Genomic DNA, 18,336 nt, shown 5'->3' with positions numbered 1-18,336 from the left:
ATGGCATGTAATACTCATTCTGCTTTTTAACAGAAGTCCTCTTTTCCAAGCAGTGCCAATACTGGGCTTTGGCCGGGATTTTGGAGCTGCACTCTGTGGACTCTACTGAGGAGAGAAGCGTTTTTTCCAGGGAATTGTGGGTGACTGTATCTGTGTTAACTGCATGTGCAGTGCAGCAAGAGCAGGATGGAAGAATGTATTTCAGTTTTACTTGCTTTGTCCACTTAATCTTCTTTGAATTTGAATTGGCCTACTCCTTAGACTGGCCATCCTCCCTGCATGTGCTGCAGAGCACTCTGATGCGAAGCTGTCCCACTAACCTCTGCTCTTTTGACTTTGCTCCAGGAAGCGTCAAATTGTTCTTGTCCCTGTTTCACAGAGGTGATGCTAGGAAGTCTTTACTCTGTCAGTAGTGTCTGTGTAAGCCTCCTGTGGGAACAAACTATTTATCTTCCTGCTCACTTGAGTGGCCTATGCAGCCTGCTTTCTAGATGTTCTCTTGACTGTTGAGATTAGCAACATCAGGGGAGATAGGTATTTTTCCCTATCAGCTGTTCCAGGAGCACATCCAAAAGACCAGACTGATTTTCCTGGACATCCTGTTGTTTGTGGAAGAAGACAAAGTTAAGAGCTTTCTCTGAAGTTTTATAGCTGCTGCTTTTCTGGTGCTGATGGAGAAGCTTGGTCCAGTAGGATGCAGTTGCTCTTGAGATATGATATGACCAGCAATCGGTACAGAGCTTTTGTTAGAGAAGAGACATAGTCAAGGCTTTCTGCCATGAGATAGTGCAGCATCTCTGCTGTAACCAAATGAAATTTTAGCAGCCCAGACCTTGCACAGAAGAGTGACTGTCATCTGTAAAGTCTCATGACCACTAGTTCCTGCCACTAGTGTTGAGATCTTGTGAGGTGAGCAAGTCCAGTATGGATGTAGTTATGATGAAGGTTTCCAAGGCTATCTTCCAAACCTTTCACCTCCATGTAGTGGGAGTTATCAACAAGATAACCAAGGCCTTTGCCCTCTGTGGATACACAGGCAATGTAAGCAGTATTGATTCTAGCTTGGTGCCTGACCCGGGACTTCTGTTAAGTAAGCAACAGGGTCATCCTTTTGTTAATACTGCTGACTTTAGGCCATGAAAGCATTTGTCGTGACCTCGTATCTTGCCTTGCTGAGATAGAATGTACTGATTGGTTCTGCATGCACAAAAGGTGAGACACAAATGTGTACTATGTTGAGTCACAGGTAGCTACTGTGGACAGAGGATATGGGTGAACATTTTCTCAGGGTATAATTTCAGCCTCCTACATCTGCTTCAAAAAGTTGTAGCACCCAGTATGGCACTCATCTAGGATGGTTACCAAAGAGGAAAACCAGCATGGGTGGTGCCTAGGAACATAGAGTGGAACATGGAACGTAACTACATACCAAGACTTACTAGTATGTGGAGATGTCTGTGATGAGTCCTGACAGACTCTGGATCTGCTTAACCTGCATGCCTGTGTGTGCACTCTGTTCCTGGTAGCACTCAAATCAGCCACTGCTTTTTGTCCCTGTTGATTAGTCTTGACAGCATTTTTTTCTGGGCCTCCAACCCTTCAGGGCTTCCTCATGTCCAGGTTTGTGCCTGTAACCGTTGTCACATTCCCTTGAGGAGACAACTAACAGAGTGATTTGCCATTCAGAGGAAGGGGAGTGGACTTGAGGGACAGTGTCTCTCTGCTGTAGTGGGGAAGGGCAAGCAAGTTTGCTAAGATCTGTACTAGCTACTGCCATCTCAAGTGAAGAGGTTGGTGAGGGAAGGCAATGGTGCCTGGAGTTTTTTGGATGAGGATAGCCAGGGAGTATAACAAACCATCTGGATATCCCATATCTCAAGTGTGCCTTTGGAGAATTAGACCCGGATTGTTTTTATTAACATTACCTAGCAGAGCATAGACCTCTTAAAGAGTTGTGATAACAGAAGCCTTGTCAACTATTGTTATATGTAGCCTGTTATACTGTGTCTTCTTGACCCAACTTAAATACTTAGGTAGAAGCTACATGGTTTGGGGTTTCAACTGTCACTGGGACTGACAGCCTTCCCCTTACTCCTGCTCTGCTCTACCTCCTGGTGATTGTGAGGTCAGGATTCTGGATGGAGACGAAGGACTTTGGAGGAGCTGCCACCTTGCCAGACTTTCTGCTCATCTGGCATTGAGCTGAACCAAAACTATTGTTGAGTTTACTTTGAGATGCTGTGCCAGCCCAGAGTCTCCCTGCTCTCTTTTCCCCTTGCTAAGTGCCTCCTCAGACTAGAGGTACTACCATGGGTTGGCCTGCTACTGTGTATGCTGTAACCCTGCCTGCAGAAATTTGAGGGGCACTGTCTTTGCCCCTGAGACCTCTCCTCTACGTCAGAGGACCTCATGGACCTGTTTTGACCTTGCTATATGGGTATAATGCAGGGCTTTGACTAATTTCTCCGGGTTTGTAAAGACAGATTGCTGCAGAGTAGTGGGAGCAGCAGCAGGAAATGCATGACAGTATAAACTAATAGACATATTTTTGCTCCTCTTATAAGAGACAGGTGATGTTGAGCTTTGAACAGGATATCCTATTATGCATGGTAGTTACCTTTTTGCTATGACCACTGCTGTAGTGCAGGAATCTGTCCTGTGACCTGCTCAAATTTGCAGCAAGGGAAAGCAGAGAATCACAGTGGAAGGAGAGAGACAGAGAGGAAAAAGGAAGGAAAAAGGCTTCCCTCAAAATGTTGATCCCTTGGGGTTTTTTTTGCTGGCCTGCGTCAGAGGGAGAGTTGAATTGGGAATATCTGGTGGCCTTTGAGGGCATTTCATCAGTAATTGCTGTGAATCTGTTCTGTGCCGTGCAACAGCCCATGTGCATCAAGGGATCACCTAGGCTTCTGTGCTTTGGGGTTGTGCCCAATGTGCTATTGTAGATCAATTGAGTTTGTGGCTTCCCTGGTGCCTTTGGTGCTGGCTCTGGATAGGACTCTGTGATTTACTTGCTGGACTTCCCTAGTTGCTTTTTCCAGCTTCTCTTAACGGCAGGTGTTGGAGGTCTTGTTGCAGGCTTAATTCCTCTGAAGAAAGCTATTTTTGTAGCTCATGTGCTCTTGATTGCTGTATGGCTGTCCTAAGAATGACCTCCCAAGTTGTTTGGACATGTCTTTGTGAGTCTTGTGTTTGTGGCCTATGTTAAGGAACTAGCTCATATCCACAGCATGGCTGCGTGAGTGCTCAGAGAAGCACATCAGACAGCTGTAGTGCTGAGAAGAATATGTGAGCAACTCTTTCTGTAGTTACAAATGGGGTATACCTAGCTGTATATTAACCTTTATGTGTACATGCTATATGTGATCAGTTTGACACCTGGGTACTAAGAAAGGACACAAAACAGCATTAAATAATATAGTAGAAGGGAAGATTGCCAGAGAAAACTCCAGTTCATTCATTCACAATGCATGCTTCTGGACAAAGACTTTTCTTGATATGCTTATGCTGGAATTTAACCCATTTTGAAAAAGGAATTAAACTAATTCACAAAAGGTAAACAAATTATCTAAAAGAAAAAAATGTCATGTGAGCTTGAGTGGCTTTTAATCCAGGAAATAAGAATAAGTTGGGTATGCTATCCCTTCTCCCACAGTTATATTTTTCTTAAGTGACCCCTAACTTTGTTTTGGTTAGAGTATGTATTTTAGAATTTGTCTTTAATACAGGAGGTATGCAGCATTTTATTTCTGTCTTTCTAAGGTTTTTAATGTTTCTGTTGCCTTGCTTTAGGGAACTTTACAATGATAAAGAAAGGAGTAAGGGAGGAGCTGGCAACAGTGAGATAATTTCCCTTTTTTGTGTGTTTGTTTTGTGTGGCTATGTGAAGAGAGTTCTTGAATTCAAAGTAGTTATTTCCTTTGTCTTTAGTTTTCTAGAGAGGACTGAAATGAAACCATAGTTGGATGGGAAACATCTTAATCAATAGGAAAATAGTTCAGAACTAGGTAGGACAGTTACCTGGGTTTGGTCAGTTGAAAGCCTTCAGAGCAGATAGTTTTAAAATTGCATATAATGAAGCTATAGTCTTGCTGCCTTCCATAGTGAAATAGTATTACAGTGCAAGGTATTCAAAGACAAATACACAAGGGTCAATTTGAGGTATGTATATTTTAACTTGGAAAACCTATAAGTTTTTGAAAATCCATTCCTTGTGGCAAGTTGCAGCCACAAATGATTTTCACTGTGTAAAAGTAATAATAACCTGACACTGATAAAATGTGTTAACTTGCTGTCAGTGTGTGTGCTGAGATGTTTCTGGTTTAGTCTTGTGTTCTAGAGTCCTTCCACTGTCTGTTACTTACTCTGGGATCTGAAAGCTGTTGATGTGCAGATAATGCCAGTTGGAAAAATACTTGGAGTGATGAGACACGTCTGTCTCATAGAGAATATCTGGAAGGGAGACAGTCCTTCAAGGTCAGAGGAGAGAGAAGTTTCAAGTTTATATAGAGGTAAATATTTTGCCAATAGCTTGACACACACTCCCCCTTTTGCTGTTTTGAGGAGCATGTTAAGAGATCTAGTGGGTAGAGAGTAAGTAAAATCTACTAGTTTTTGTGGATGTGATACCCTGTCTTACACTACTTTTTGTTAAAAAAAGGAAGAGAAAATAAAGTTTACTACAGCTGGGAGAACCTTTGATAACACAGTTCTCCTTTTCCTGTTCCTATCTCCTCCTGCGCAAATAACCCACACCTTTCATAATCTCTGTATCCTGTCCTTGAAAAGAAGTCTTCAGATAAGTTGCATAAGCTCAGGGGAACAAGGTTATTAGGATAAAAATGTTGGCGGTAACAGGGCAGAAGTCTTCAGGGGAAGAAGGTGACAGCTATAAGGAAGGAGAATAAGGAGGAGATCATTACTCTTTAACTTCCTGAATATTTTTATGTCCTCAGTTGATGCACTTGCTGCTGACTTGAGGTTTTGTTGAAGTATGGTTTATCCTGGAGTTGATGGTGGTGGGTTTTTGACCCACAAGGTATCTTACATTTTCTTTGTGGGGGTTAGACAATTCAAAATACTTGAAGGTGGCAGTTTTTAAGCAGGGGATGGAACTGTTGCATCTATGCAGAATGATAAAAAGATTATGCTCACAAGTTTGCTTTTTGGGTTGGTTTATTAGTTTGATGTTTTTAAGCACTGCTTTGAAAGGGAGGAAATGTTCTGCGTACACTCCTAACCCTTAGGCTTGTATGGCTGATTGAATGGGTGGCATGATGTACTTGTTGCAGTGCTTGTGTAGCTAAGATTCATAAAGCAAACTTCCCAGTAGAATATATTTTCTGGTAATGCTTCCTCAGAGATAGTGCGGGGTTTTTTTTAGATAGACATTAAAAAGTAAATATAGAGCAACTCAGGTGCTAAAAATATCCACTTCCATTGACGTTTACAAAAAAGAGTCCTTTTGGATATTTAACAAGATGCTTCATATGTCCTCAGAATCATTATGTGTTTTTGAGGTAGAGACAAGTCAGCTGATCTTGGAAAATAACTTATCTTGATTTGGTTTAAGAGTGCAGTGGGGGGAATAAAGCAGATACTGAGTAAGAGAGTTGATGTGGATAATGGCATGAGAATTTGGATTAATTATTGCAACTGCAGAAGCTGGGCATTTACAGTCTTAGAGATTAGAAGACTACTCAGATCTAGTGTTTCTGGGGAAAAAAAAACCCAACAAACTAAACACCTCAGTCAAACCCTAATGTAAATAATGGATCTCACTAAAAAGATGGTCCCTGGTTAGGAAAGCTACTTGCATTGAATGGCTTTAGGTGCAGTCCAGGATGTAGTAATTCTGGCATCCTTTTAAGCATGAGATGACGGGATGAATTATCTTCCATAAGATCTCTTAATCTTAGAAGCTAGACTTTCGTAGCAGGAGAATTATTTACTTCAAATGTATTTTGAAGAAGTAATTCTCAATTTGTGGATCACTTGCTGTAGCTGCCCATATTTGGCCACTTGATTACATTCTGAATAGTAGTTTGAGATCTGTGGTGTCAGAATGAACTGATGAATCAGTTAACATGTTTAAATCAGTATAAGATTAGACTGTTACTTCAGTGTCCTGTCATGTAGAGGTTCAAAGGATATTGATTCAGTGCCACGCTCCTTACAAACTGCCCACGAGAAACACAGCCCAAGTTGAGTGCATGTTACACACAGCCTGGTGCTGTCAGAAGTGGGTTGGTTGTGTGATGCATGGGGAGGAAGGGGCCAGGGCTTTTTGGCATCTCACAAGTTGTGAAACATCAGGCAGCCACTGGTTTATGGCAGTTGGAGCAGCCCATTTGTGCAGCCCACTAGGCATTTTGGGGCTATGACCCTGTGCCAGCCATAGCATCCCCTTCTCCACTCATGGGCTAGGAGGATATTGCTTTGCCTTCCCAGTGGCACTGCTGTGGCTGTTTCTCCCTTTGAACTTAATACAGGTCAGATGTAAATTGCAGTTTAGACATGAAAATAGCTGTCACCTGCTTCAGTCATGCTGGACTAGGGTGAGCTGAGGCTGTGCTGCCATCTGTGGCAACCCTGGGGCTGGCATGAGTGAGAGCAGTCTGGTGAGGTTTTCTGTGCCTGTTACAGGTAGAGCAGCCCTGGCTATGGGGAGGAGCATGGAGATCCCATTGATAGAGTTGTTGGCTGCTCTCCTGCAAGATTAATAAGCACCAATGCCCTGTCACCTTTTAATCACAAGTATTTTTTCTCTCCTCAGCCAGGTGCTCTTCTGTTTGCCTTGTGTTTTTCCTCTTGCTTTTAATCTGTAATGTAGCAATTTACTCTCTTGCTGTGCTTGACCAAGATGAAGCTGGCACAATGTAAAGATAATTCAGTCTCTTAGTAGTTACATTGTTGTTTTAGATTACTGTTAGCTCAAGCTTCATTAGGCCTCTGGAAAGCTATTATTTATGTATATTTCTGATTAATTAAAAATCTATTAAAATGGTATTTAAAAACTTCCCTTAAGCAACCAAGGGAAAAAAAGACATTAGTTCAAAGGTCCACTGCACAGGTTCTCCTGGTGAAGATAAGCTAGGCCTTATCTGCCTCAACATTTAGTTCTGTTGAAGATTGTATTTGCTTCTTTTTAAAATTATGCTGTTGTTAGCCACTGTTTCTTGGAAAAGAATATGCTTATCTGTAGTCTGAGTATACATATCTGTCATTGTTTTGAGGTCTTTTGAGATATTGATGCATCCAAAATGATCCCTGTGTTCACTGTGAAACAGCTTAATCCATGAAAAAGAAGAGGTGGAGTTTTTTTCCTCTGGATATAGGTGTATTTAACTGTTCTTTCCTTGTTTGTGCTACTTGAATGAGGTATGACAGCAAATGTGGCTAGTTTCACTATTTCAGAATTTTGAAGCTTTCTTTAAAAGGCTTTTAATTCCTTAATGCAAAATATGAAGGATTTTGGGCAGAGAGCAAACTTCTAATCAGTTCAAGTGCTTTATAATAGACTTCATTTCTAGAATGCTATTAATGTTCATTAAAGTTCTTATCTAGATTGCCATTGTAGATCATTTTAATTTCACTTGCGTTTAAATTATGAGTAGTGAATAAACAGAAATACGTGTAGTTAGTTTAGTCTGACAAGGGAAGTAAAATAACTGCTCAGGTGGACCCCTCAGCTACAAAGAGCTTCCATGCAGATTTGTGCTCAGTGCTAGGATGTGAGTGTCTTCTGGGGTTTGCTGGTGCTAGCACTTGTAGCAGTAGGTCCTTTACAGACAACTAGGAAGCTTGAAGGATGTACCGATTCTGACAGCAGTGAGGCAGATGAGGGACAGTGTTGGAGGATATTTTTAACCAAGCCTGCTTGACTCATGACCCTGATTGGCAGTCTATTGTTAAAAGAGACTTAATGTGGACAGGGAAGGGGTGTGGGTGGGTGGGTTAGCTCAAGGAGGTGATGCGAGTCTGGCATGCTGGGCACATGCAGATTTCTGGGAGTTCTAATCCTGATGTGACTAACACTTCACCTACAGGTTTTTTGATTTGGAACCTTACAGATTCAAGGCCAGTAAAGGAAAGGTATTTCTGCCAAAGACTCACTGCAGTTCTCAAATCCCATGAGATAACTCCTTCCTATTAACTTTATCTTTGAATTCCTATGAAAACTATTAATTTGAAGTACGTGGAAAGTCTGCTTTTGGAAGAGTTAATGATGAATAGCTTCTTGTTACTGGGTAATTTTGAAGAATTGTGTTTTGGGATTTTTTTTTTTTTCCTGACCTATAACTAAAAACTCTATAAATGTATTGCAGACCAAATAAAAATGGTAGAGCAGCTTGTGCAACCCTAGCTGTGTAATGGAGTCCTACCCTGGAGTGCAGTGTGGGGACCCTTCAGCCCCAGGGTTTGGATCAGGGCACAAAGTGGAGTTGGTGGAGAACCACCATAGTGAAAAGAATATGCCATTTTGAAGATCAGACAGAAGAAATCAGCGGAGAGTGTTTGCAACCACTTTGAGGCTTTTTTTAAGACATTGAAAGAAAGGAGGGAAATTGGGAAATTAAACTTATCCCTGACCCTGCAGATCATTCCTGTGGATGTTTTCTACACTCGCTCTACGGCATGTATCTGTAGTATTTAGGTGATGAATATAGCACCTAACTAGGCTCGTTTCTGTGAAGGCAGTCCTTTATGTAGCTCTGTGTTAGGCAGAACTGTGTTCTGCTTTTTCCATAAATATTTTCTCTGATGGGCATATTCTAAGCAAAAGAATATTTCAGTATCTAAAAGAAAGAAAAATAATCAGTGGAATTACTCTGAACATGACAGACTTATGTTATATATTGCAGTAGGAAAAAAATATGTTTACAATTAATAGCCATTTAGAGAAATCATTCAGGTCCTTTTTCAGAGCCTGTTTTTTCCCAGAAGCCAGTTTAGGCAATTCTTTTGTAAAACACAGATGAACTTACATCAACATTCAAGATTTATTCACAATTTAAATTTCATTAATAACCCAAGTAAAACCCAGGCACTCCCAAACACAAGGAAATAGAGAAACCTTACCTGAGCCTACTCAAATCCTCTTACACTTATTTTTTAATGCAGGGGTAAGTCGTAGCAAAACCTTAAAAGTAATTAATCTCTAAGAAATTGCAGCTAAATTATTAGATCTATTGGGAGTAAACCTATCTGTAGCTGGGGTTGATATATCCCAGGACAGGGCACACTTACTTTGTTTCAAAGATGTTCTGCCCTAGTTGTTTAGGGCAGCTATGGTTTTCTCAGTTTGTCATTTCATATGTCCATGGTTTCATTTCCTGTATGTCATATTTTAAGCTAGGAGTGAGATGAAAGTTTTCAAACTAAGCACTATAATGCTATACAGATATCTGAGTTATCTTGCTGAGGACTTACCTTGCTTCTCGTCTTAAGTATCAGAAGAATTATAGCCTCTTTAACAAAGAATAATTCAACCTCTTTGGCTTGGGTCTGGATTGTCTAGCAAATCTTGCTGCAATGATCTCGGAAATTGTTTGCTCCTCCAATTGTTACCAACCATTGGCACTGCAATAAAGAACCATATACAGATGCTTCAGCCCCAACAGGTCACTGCTGGAAGTTTCTGGTGGAGGCAAGAACACACCTTTATCAGGAGTTTAAACTAACACATTGAGTTGTGAATTTGGAGCAACTAAGGTGCAGGCTTGTGAAGGTGTGCCAGCTATGAGGCAGCGATCCCTAGCAGAAGGCAGAGGTGGACAAGAGGGGGCAGTAATGTTTTAGGCTGCCACAGCTAAACCTGACAGGGTGTTTATCGATCAGAGCTCTGGCTTCACAAGAGGGCTAAGGACGGGGTTAGATGTAACAGGTCTACTGACATTCAGGCTCACTCTCAGTGAACACAGAACTTGGTGGAGTAATGAGGCCACATCTATTCATCTATTTCACATCTATTCATCTATTTCATTCTTGTTTAACTGTTCCTTATCTTGCAGAGAGAAGCTCAAAACCGAAGGGTTTAGTTGAAAGTTGCAATGGAAAATTAAATGCTTTGATTGCTGCAGAAGTCTAATTTCCATCTTGAAAAGGAAGAGAGTCTGTCATTGGTCCATCTAGGTCGGCAGTTTGGCTTATAATGGATGCCTTACAGTCAAAATAATGACTAGTGTTTGCTCTATCATATCCTACTAATTCCATTAGATTAATAATTCCAGTTCCTCTCTTTCCAGTCTATTTATGCCACCCTTAACCATGGCAAGAGGGTTCACAGTTCATTTATGTATTAGGACAGGAGAGAGAAACTGCTTCTGTTTTGTTTATTGTAAACCTTTCACAATTTATTGACATTCTCCTAGCTTTTCCTACTATGCATGAAGACGTCTTTTTCAGTGCTTTCAGAGTCAATCATTTCCAATTATCACTGGGAAGTACTTAGTTTTTAGGGACTCTCTTTCTAAAAAATTATGGTCACAGTAGTAGGATGGTGGCAGGAAGTAACTTCGCAGAGCTGTTCTATTCATCCGTGTGATTTCATAAGACATTTGAGTGAGGTTTGACATGAAAACAATTTTACCATCTAGGGAGAAAGTTAACTTGTGATTAAAACTACATCATCTAGCTTGCCTTTTTTTTTTTTTTTTTTTTTTTCCCCTCCTAACTGCCATTTCTCTGTCAACATCAGGATATTATCATATGGAAGATAGTCTTTAGGGAATGGACCAAACTCTGGGTCAAGCGAATAAGCAGAAGATTGAAAGATATTGATACTCCCTATGGTGAGGAAAAGTGACCAGAAAGCATTTTTGGTACTTTTAATAAATTATTAAAGAAGAGAGAAACAACAACATCATAAAGGAAGTAAAAGAAAAAAAAATAGAAACAGAAATGAAATGTTTGCCTTCTGAGATGATGCTGAAGGCACAGTTGTACATGTCTACTTCTGTAAGTCTTGTATGTCCTAAATGTTGGAGCACTGGGAATATTTTCAAAGCTGTGATATCAGAGTAGCTAATGGAAACAGTTTTGGAGGCTATCACATTGAATTCAATGCAAGGTACTATTCAAGAGAGAAACTGCATAAGTATTTAAGTGCTTGCATGTGCATTTATATTTAATTGGAGGACTTTTTTTGAAATGGAAAAAATGTGTATTCTTAAATGTTACTTTTTTATCCTTAATGTACTGCCTATTTGTGTTTGTTCAGTCTTAGAAGGCATCAGAAAAGCAATTTGCTACAACTTGCAGTTTCCACTTTATATATATGGGTTTTTGTGTTGTGTTTTTTTAAAGTGAGGAAGATGAAGATCCTAAACAGGAAGAACTGCTTCTTTCTTTCTTTAGGGCTCAAGTGCTTCTTATACGATAAACAGTGTCAGACCAAAACTTGCTTTCAAATCCTCTTCTCTTGCATAACTGCTGGGCTTCAATATTGAACCAGAAATTATTTTCCTACCAGTTGCCATGTTTCATTTTGGGATCTTTGACCTTGATTTTATCAGTTTTAGTAAAATGTCTGCATAAGAGACTTGAAAAGGCAAAGATCACTTTGATAGGTCATGAAGGCGATGTTCAAGAATCACTTTAAGGCAAAAGAATGTGCTTGTTTGAAGGAGCAGCTTGGCTTGAGTGCTTCAGTTTGTTGAACTGTGGCATGCTGTGTTGCATTGGTTCTACAGATCTTCCTTGTGGGATATTGGAAAGTAGAATAAGATACTCTTTGTGGCTTGCTGGGCTTCTTTAATGCATACTTTTTATTAACATAGTTGCATGTGAAGATTTGAATATAAACAAAATTATTAGCATTATTATTTTAAATTAGGTATACGAAGATTGTGGTAACTATTTATGCTTTCCCCTATAAATCAGCATCCTACCCCCACTTAACTTGCACACTATTTACCACCTTTCTCGACCAGCACTGAGAACTGAACCAGCTGCTTTTGGTGGTAGCTTTATAGATCCTTCAATGAATGTTTAGATGGGACAGCTATAAAAATACTTGTAGCTATAGAAAGCAAGTAGTTTGTCATGATGTCCTTCTCATAAGGGCTTCCTTAAGCATGTAGATTTATTGTCACCAAAAGCTTCTCCCAGAGTTTTTCTGTTCTGATAGGCTCCAGCTTAAACTTACTCCTGGACAGCTGATGCTTGTTTGTTCTGGTATCGGCAGCTTTTTTTGGCTCAAATGGTTTATTTTTCTTCCAGGTCTTTACTGTCTTACAAGGAACAGTTGTATCCCATGTAAGTGCCTCTGTATCCCTCTGCTGTGTGTACAGATCTCTGTGCTTGCTGTCAGTACTGGAAATCCTCCTTCGGCCTCCCATGTTTCTAGTGCTTTCTTCTTGAACATGGACAGCCTCTCTTGTATGGTATTCCAGATGGGAATTTAGCAGTGCCTCTTATGTACTTCCCTGTACGTCTGATCTGTCTTAGAAACATTCCTCTGGATGCATACCAGGAATGCACGTGAGTTTTTCATAGCTGCATCTCAGCAGTGACGCTTGGCCATTTTGTGCTAGAATGGGTTAGCACATCCAGACCCTTCTGCTCCAAGCACTGATCAGCCTCCAGTGTCTAACTGGGGATTGTTTATATATGCAATCACACATTGTATATTAGTGGCTTTCATCCCACTCTTACAGCTTCAGTATTTTAAGGCCTTGTATAACAACTTAATACGTCTTCATGTTCAAATTCCTTCCCAAGTTTGTTATCAGCTGCCATAGTTACTTTTTCTTGTATGCAAGCCATGAATTAGTTATAAGTGAAGCAGAAGACCGATTATTATTTGGTTTTCTGTACTGTTTTCATTACTGAGTTTCAAGGTGTCTGCAGCTTTATTTTCCCGTGTAGTCTGTCACCATCTGTTTGGGGCAGGATCATTACCGCTGTTGCAGTTCTTCTACCAGTCTGCAACTGTGCATGTTTCATGTAATACCACATGGCAAAGTGTTAAATAATGTTTGTTGAAAATGCAGATAAGTTGAGACTCACTTATTTTGAGTAAATTCTCTACAGCAAACCTGTTGTATCCCGATCTCTTTGTAGGTTCACATTCTCAGGCTTTTTTTCTCAGTCTTTGCTGAAGTCTTTTGTGGTGTTAATGAGTTCTGTAGCCTTTCTTCTATGCAGCAAGTTAAATCAGAACATAAAAGTACTGACACTAAAGTCTTGAAATGAATCATCTACATTTATAGAGGTGGTTCTCTATTTATTTGAATGTAATTAATTTTTAATTGAGTGTAGAGCAATTGTGTGTGTTGGTTTTGTTGGACAATTTTGAAGACAAAGAGTTGCATAAAGTGGTGTATGCTTGAAAATGTATGCCTGGTCATCTGTTTTCCTTCTCTTTAATGGCAATGGTGGAAAATAATACCCTTTGTTCAAAAAACAAATGTGTCTTGAGATAAAACTGGCTTTGGGCAATGTGCTAGCCCAGATGGACTGGCAGCTAGGGATGCTGTTAACTGTAAATAAAGCCAAAGCTGAGCTAGATGGTTAGTAACTAGCTGGTGTTTCCTAGTATGGTTTGGTTTCAACAACATGTTTACACAAATTTGTCTGAAGTAGATTGGAATTGAGCAATTTTCAAATGGTATGATACACAGAGTAAGTACATATGGGTGAACCTACATGGCTGGCCTTTATTTCTGTTCCTCTAATAACACTGTCATAGAAATGGTTAAGTGTCTGAACTGTTCAGTATTGTTATACCCCGTGGCGATACTTGTTGGGCATCTTAATAGACAGCAACATTTTCCTGTAAACCATACATTCTGGTTAAAATAAGTTGTAAATAAAGTGATTTATATGAGGAGAGCATTTTTTGTTCTTATGGCTTTAAACTTTGCTAAAGGTAGTGGTGGGTTAATGTTTTATATTAGCTGTTGGACTTGTTGCATAAGATGTTTGAAGAATATTTTTTCTTCTTTTTATTTTTGAGGAAAAACAGGTTTTCAGTCTGGTAACTATAGAATCATAAATGGTAGGGGTTGGAAGGGACCTTTAGAGATCATCTAGTCCAGCCCCCCTGCAGAAGCAGGTTCACCTAGATCAGATCACATAGGGACATGTCTAGGTGGGTCTTGAAGACCTCCAAGGAAGGAGACTCCACAACCCCTCTGGGCAGCCTGTGCCATTGCTCTCTCACCCTCACAGTGAAATAGTTTTTTTCTTATATTTAAATGGAATTTTTGGTGTTCCAGCTTCATCTCATTATCCCTTATCCTGTTGCTAGCTACAATAGAAGAAAGGGATGTCCCAACCTTCTGACACCAACCATTTAGATATTTGTAAATGTTCATAAGATCTCCTCTCAGTCTCCTAAACTAAACAGCCCCAGTTCCCGCATCTTTCCTTGTATGAAAGATGTCCCACTCCCCTGATCATCTTGATGGCCCTGTGCTGGACTCTCTCCAGAAGTTCTCTGTCCCTCTTGAGCTGGGGAGCCCAGAACTGGACACAGTACTCCAGATGAGGCCTCACCAGGGCAGAGTAGAGAGGGACAAGAACCTCCCTTGACCTGCGGGCCACACTCTTCTTGATGCATCCCCGAATGCCATTGGCCTTCTTGGCCACGAGGGCACATCATGTTTAGCTTATCAATCAGGACTCCCAGGTCTCTCTCTGCAGGGCTGATCTTCAGCAGTTCGACCCCCAGCCTGTACTGGTGCATGGGGCTGTTCCTTCCCAGGTGCAGGACTCTGCACTTGTCCTTGTTGAACCTCATGAGATTCCCCTCTGCCCAACTCTCAAGCCAGTCAAGATCCCGCTGAATGGCAGCACAGCCTTCTGGGGAATCAGCCAGCCCTCCCAGTTTGGTGTCATCAGCAAACTTGCTGAGGGTACACTCTGTCCCCTCATCTGGGTCGTTGATGAAGATGTTGAACAAGACTGGCCCCAGAACTGATCCCTATGGAACTCCACTGGCCACAGGCCTCCAACTCGACTCTGTGCCATTGATCACCACCCTCTGGGCTCTGTCATTCAGCCAGCTCTTGTTCCACATCACTGTCCACTCATCCGAGCCACACTGCTTGAGCTTTGTGATGAGGATGTTATGGGAGACAGTGTCAAAAACCTTGCTGAAGTCAAGGTAGATGACATCCACTGCTCTCCCCTCATCTAGCTAGTCAGTTATGCAGTCATAGAAGGATATCAGGTTGGTCAAACAGGATTTCCCCTTGGTGAATCCATGTTAACTCCCCCTGATAACCATCTTATCCTTCATATGTTCAGGGATAACATTCAGAATGAATTGTTCCATCACCTTTCCAGGGATGGAGGTGAGACTGACTGGGCTGTAGTATCCTCGGTCATCCTTCCTGCCCTTGTGAAGACTGGAGTGACATTGGCCTTTCTTCATTCCTCAGGCACCTCGCCTGTCCTCCATGATTGTTCAAAAACGATGGAGAGAGGCTTAATGGGGATTTGTTTTGTTTTCTTTTTTCTTTTTCCCAAGTTTGGTGTATAGCTTTCTGCCCAAAACTTTCATGGCATAAGTCTTGTAAAATTAGATAATGTGCTTTAAACAAGCCACCTCTGGGTAAAGTACATCTCTAATTACTGAGACTAAATTGTGTGAAGCTTGTGTCTGCAGCCAGTCTCTAGTTCAGTAGTCTAAAATTAAATAATGACTAACTTAATTGCTTCAGGATCATAAAAACCACACTTAATAAAATACAGGGATTAAGTGTGTATTATGAGAGTGGATAATTGCTTCTGCTACATTTTTTTATAACTTCTATCAAGACAAGCATTGTAGGTAAAATAAATACCTTTTGCTATGCTGATTAGTAAAGCTATGAAAAGTAGGTTTGTTCTTGAGTATGCAAGCCCCTCTCCATTCTGAATAGAAACTGCGATTTCACTACTAAATAGAAATTAAGAACACTTGCTATAAATTGCATCGCTATGTGATAGGTAAACCCTTTGAAAGCAATAGTAGTTGGTAGCTGTGGAGCAGAATGTAGTGTTAGTGGATGGGAAGAAGGATTAAGTAGGCTTTTTACCCAAAGAAATGGAAAAGATTTTACTGAGAAGAATTTGAGTTAAAGAATTTGTGACCTGAGTTAGCAGTGGCATGATGTTTGCATTGTATTTTGTTTCTAAACAAAATATTTTAACCTTCATTCATTGAAGAATGTCTTTTTTGCTTATAGGCAAATGAGAAAGCAAATCTCTTGAAACATAAACAGTGGTACTTCCCTGGAGGGAGGAGATGGGAATTCTCCTGTTGCTCTGAGTGTTGCCAGTTGCCAGAAGTGGTCCCCAGTGGTGGTGGTAAGAAATAAATCTTCCCCCACGTTTCCTTATTTGTGTTTTGTCTGTAACAATAAGATGCTTTTTAGAAAAAATGGGGGTGCAAATTTTGATCTTTTCATAGAGCTGTTTGAATTGCTGGGAGAGGCATCAAAAGCCTCCCACTCTTAAGAATTTTAATTTAGGGACGAAACCAGTGTTCCAGCTTGTTGCTTGCTGTAGTGTTTGCTACTGCTTTCTGGTACATACTGTATCTCTTAGTAGTCATTGCAGCAAAGACTTAACCATAGATAAACCTCCAGTGGACTCTAGAAATACTTTAATGTTGTCTACTCCCTTAAATGTAGAATGGGGACTGTAGCCTTACAGGGCTTGGAGAACCTCCTGTACAGAGTTCTTAGAAATCTCTTGAATGTCTACTGTGGGGTCATCTTAGGTTTCCTTTAATCCAAACATCCCTAAAGCTTCTCCTGTAACCGGATATCAAAATATGAAGTTACAGCAGCAAACTTCCTTCTTTTTGCCTTTTATTTGTAGTCTGCCCTACAAACTGTGACAGCAAAAGTGGAAAGCTGATGAGACCCTGCTGACACAGCAATAGGACGTGGTTTTACCAGGACAGGATTTTAAAACACTGGAATGGTTAGTGTCAGAAGTTGACATTTTAATTATGGTATTTGATTGCCCTTTCATAGGCCATTAGTAGCTTTTTTTATAGGAAAGTAATTTCATCTTGGTGATTTTTGCAAAGACACAGAGTGTTGCTTTAGCATTCTATAACACTTCAAGCTTTATTACAGAACAAGTAGTCTTTCAAGAGTCTTTCATTTCTGTGAGATACTTCTAAAAGCTCTGATTCACAGGGCAGTACATACTGGGTCAGCCACAGTGTGTGTTCAGGGCATATATTCTGATCCCATACAAAGTTACATCTGCTTTGAAGATGTACCTTTTCCTGCTATAGAGGAAGTTAATACATTTTTCCTAGATCATATTATAATGGTGGGCAAATAACTTCTACAAGGCCCAAATATTTTTGGATGAAAATTCTACCCTCAAAAAATAGTAATTGCAACTTAATTTGGTTAGTGCTGATTGTCTGCAGCTTTGGTGGGTGGAGGGGAACTCATTAGGTTTATTCATGAAAGTAGCCTTTTTACAGTATCATGGTGACCAGCTACTTTCAAAACTGGTTCTGCAAAATGCTTCTGCCTGGGCTTCTTGCCATCAATGTCAGAGCAATGTCCCAGAAATACATGAATGCCTGTTTTTATGCATTTTCTGTTATGTGGCATACTTTTTTATCTGACAGGGCTGCAATTTCTGCTTTTCTTGTTTGTATGTTAGGCCTGAAAAGGCCATCAGTGTGAGTGTGACTAAGAATCTGAAATATGCTTGGAGGGCAGGATTTTATGAATTGTGCACAACCCTTGAATTTTCAAGGTCTGCTGCTGTTTGAAGAAGAGAGAACTTGGGCTTCTCATACCAGCCCTGCAGGCTGCCATGCCTGATGCCTGTGCCCCTTGTGTAGTCCATGCTTGGGTATCTTGTCTTGGGTTGCTAGGACCAGCAAGGATGAATAATATGGAAATTAAATGTTCTGAAGGAAGTGGATGGCCATGCTGGAGACTGCAGGAGTTGAATAATCCCATGAATAATTCCTTCACCTTCATGATTGTTCAAATAAATCCTCAGTGAGTTGATAGATGCTAGTATGGATTAGCAAAATTTTATTGAGAGCTTTTCAGTGTCCCAATTGATGTTGCTTCTGTGAAACAAATCTCCATTCTGTGATCAAAGTGCAACTGGTACCAGCAGGCACACAGTCAAGGAGATGAGGGACTGAATTATAAGGAGGCCAAATTATAATAGCATTTGCCATAACAACTGTCCCCTCCTGTGGGAGTTTATGCATAGGCAGAAGCCTCATAGGTATCATCTGCTGCCACTGTCATTATTGTGTATCTTCAGGCGGAGATTCTGCTTTCCTGGATTTGCCAGTGTTAAGAACTTGTAAGAATTGTTAGAAGCTTCAGTTTTCATGAACACTTAGTTGGG

At 40.6% G+C, this 18,336-nt stretch overlaps 1 protein-coding gene across 3 annotated transcripts in view; it reads left to right on the top strand.

The window, feature by feature from the left end:
- AGPAT3 (1-acylglycerol-3-phosphate O-acyltransferase 3) overlaps positions 1–18,336 on the top strand; it is an 88,513-nt gene that overhangs the window by 26,951 nt on the left and 43,226 nt on the right. Inside the window, exons 2-3 of one of the 3 annotated variants that reach the window (XM_062000609.1) lie at positions 16,179–16,299; positions 16,816–16,920. The exons of 1 other annotated variant lie outside the window; for it this stretch is intronic. The gene's annotated coding sequence lies outside the window, so the exon portion shown is untranslated. The remainder of the gene's footprint in view (positions 1–16,178; positions 16,300–16,815; positions 16,921–18,336) is intronic. One more of the 3 variants, XM_062000589.1, reaches the window with a different exon arrangement.

The sequence above is a fragment of the Colius striatus genome, chromosome 1, assembly GCF_028858725.1.
Source record: "Colius striatus isolate bColStr4 chromosome 1, bColStr4.1.hap1, whole genome shotgun sequence".
Classification (NCBI taxonomy): Eukaryota; Metazoa; Chordata; class Aves; order Coliiformes; family Coliidae; genus Colius; species Colius striatus.
This window is presented reverse-complemented; position numbering and strand designations above follow the sequence as displayed.